Raw genomic sequence first — 3,235 nt, 5'->3', positions numbered from 1 at the left:
TTTCATGTTGAATGGTTTACTCTGGCCATTTACATCACTGCCAGCGAAGTCATGAAAGGCAGATTTAAACAAATCTATCATCATGTCAAGGGTGACTACACTCGTCCAGCCCGTCTGACATTAATTTGGACAGATCTGATGAACGATGGGAAGATTTTACCACTATTTCAGTATGTGTCAATTATGCTCTTGTTCTTGTTCTGTGAAAGCTGACTGGAATCTTATCACAATTCTTTATAACAAATACATTTTATCATCACTGTTTACATTATGATCAACTAAATTGTTTATGTGAGTAAAATAGTTCTTTACTAATATTCAGATTATAACATTCAGAAAAGGTTTTCTTTTAGTTCATTGAGAAAATCTCTGTCTGTCATCCTGTAAGAAGTGTGTTCCCTCATAATGATCCTTTAGAAGCCCACATATTGCACAATTGCTTTTTTGTGCACACCCTGTATTGTTTTTTTCTTGGTTCAACAGAAAAGAAAACAGTCTTAATATTTTTTTTTCCCAGGAATTAGACTGTAGAATTCTATCTATTTTCACATCAAGATCCCTCGGCCATTTGAAAACAGAGCTTTTGTTCATCAGTGGTTTAAACCAACGCTGCGAGGAACAGCTGCGCTCTGTGAATGTGCGTCACGCATCCTGCAATTTTTTTTTTTTTTTTTTTAACAACATCATTTGTAGTGAAAGGCCTTAAAAATAAGTTGGTATTCAGGGGCAAAGCGTTAGGCTGACCGCAACTGAGCGAGGGTGTTGCCGGTGCTTTAACGTTACCGGTTTGCAGTTGGGTCGTGCTTGAATGACTGAAATTCCAGTATTCCCAAATCAATTTGCATTCCCCCAATCAGTCATCAGATAGGCATTTCTCAGAGAAGACAAAAACAGGACATAGCAGTCAGACGTCTTCTTTCATCTCAGTGTTCATGGACCATTAATTAGATACTGTCACATTTCCCAAATTATAACTGCTAACAATAAACTCCTTCCCCTGCCAATCCCCATCAGAGCAGAAATAAAGACGCCGACTGGAGTTCATGAACTGCAGCCATCAGCAGAGCACCGTTGCTACACTGGATGACAGCCGATGAACTTTGCTCCACCAAACTCTTCCTGTGCCATCTGTCAGAAGTGATAATACCCTCCACCTAATAGCACCTCTGCTCCTTGCTCTGCACCATTAGCAGGTTATAAAGCACGGCCTCTCCTGTCCTTTCTCTTCTTAAATAGAGCTCTTCATCATCACCTCAACCATAACGCACACACACAATACTTTATTACTCCCCCGTTTCCAAGGAGTGGATGATATTTCCCCCCAAAACAATAAGGTCATATGTTTGTTTGAATCCTGGCCGTGTGTGTGGAAAACTGGAGGTGACTGTTCACAGTGAGACAGACGTGACCTTGTATCCATGTTGCCTTTACGGCATGTTGGTGTTTATTTACAAATCTCAGCAGTATGATTCACACAACCATTGGGATAGAAGTGGCAAGGATACTAACTAAACCCCCCCTCCCTCTGCTGTAACACAGTACGCACACAGGGCTAACTGCACCGACCCGAGCTGTAAGAGCTGGTTTTTAAAAAGGGTCGACGGCCAGTCGCGCTGTGCCTCTGATTCTAGCCTGTTGCATGGAGACTGCAATCCAGGTGATGCATCAGCCCAGTGGCAGGAAGCCAGAGCCAGACACGGGCATCAAGGTTGGTGTGGCTGATGGATGGAAGTGTAGCACCAGCACTTGCCAAGCCGTTCACATAGGCCATAAATTACATGTTTACTGCCGGCTGTGGCTCTCTGAGCTCGCCAACATTTCGTCTGATGTCAGCAGCGCATTATCATATCTAATCAGCCCCCAGCAACCCGTGTTAAATGGGTGGGAGATTGAAGTGGCCATCGTTCCATCTCTGTAAACATGATTTACATCACAAACATGAAAATGTTGATATTTATAGACCCGTTTATGGAGTCGAGTTCAAACTCTGAAAGCTTTGGGTGGTTTGTTTTTCGATAGCATTTTATTTAATGTAATCCTTTTACGATGACATACGTGTTCTGCAACCCTTCATCAGAAGTTATATGGCAGCGAAATGTAACTCCTGTTAAAGCATTTACAGTAGAAGATTAAGTTCATCACATGGAGGGCATGCACAGTGGAAGTGCATGATGTTGACTGAAGCAAATTACTCAGGGTTTTAACAAGTATGGCGTACAACCAGGAATATTTACAGTTGTGACCATCCTTGAAGTAAATGAATAGTGTTGAATGAGACAAGATAAAAAAAATTTCTCCCACACACAAGCATACACACAGACAGTCGCGCGCACACACACACACACATACACACACAGGACACGCATTTTCATAAATCTTTGCATGGAGAGAAACCCCAAACACTGAGTTACACTGTATTGCAGATTGTGTCATGAAAAGCACTTACAGTTAAAAAATAGAAAACCAATATATATATATTTTTTCATTGATGATTATGTAGTAAATTTAGGGGAATCACAGGAAAAAAAACTGGCCATGTAATCCTCAGCAATTTTAAGATATTCTCATGTAACAACAGCCCCTACTGACTAGAGTCAAAAATGGATCAAACAAAGGCATCCTTGTACAAAAGAAAATAAATCAATTATGGTAATAAAAATAAAGAGTACAGTGTAAATATATATTCATATTTATAATTTTCTAACTGTATTTACAAGAAAAGAGTGAATGATGCAGTGACCATGGTGCTTGCTTTGCGTCCCTTGGTAGTGTTTTCTCTGGATTTGGTCTGATGAGCAGAATGCCGTCCTTCACTACAGATGAAACCAGCTCGGAGAGGGGAGGGAAAAAAAACCCAGCAAAAATCTGACACAGTCACCGTCAGTCCTTTCCATTCCTCCGACCCATGGAATGCCCGACGTGGAGAGAAGAATTGGAGTCCGCTCTTGTTTCTGACACCGTGACAAACTGCCACTCCCGTTTATACAAAGTGCCCCATAAACATTGTCACCACCAAGAACCCGGGAACAACGCTGCACTCGTCAGTCCGTGTGATCCAGCAAGTCCTACAAGGTGTCTCCAAGCTGCTTTCTCAGAGAGCACCAGTGTTTTTTTTTCTTTCTTTCTTTTTTCTTTTTTTTTTAGCTTCATCTCTGGGAATATGGGGAAGTGTCCAGCCCCATGAGGCAGGGAGCGGAGGAAATGTCAATGTTTGTCTGAATGGAGAGATGAGGTA

The sequence above is a fragment of the Trachurus trachurus genome, assembly GCF_905171665.1.
Source record: "Trachurus trachurus genome assembly, chromosome: 9".
Classification (NCBI taxonomy): Eukaryota; Metazoa; Chordata; class Actinopteri; order Carangiformes; family Carangidae; genus Trachurus; species Trachurus trachurus.
This window is presented reverse-complemented; position numbering follows the sequence as displayed.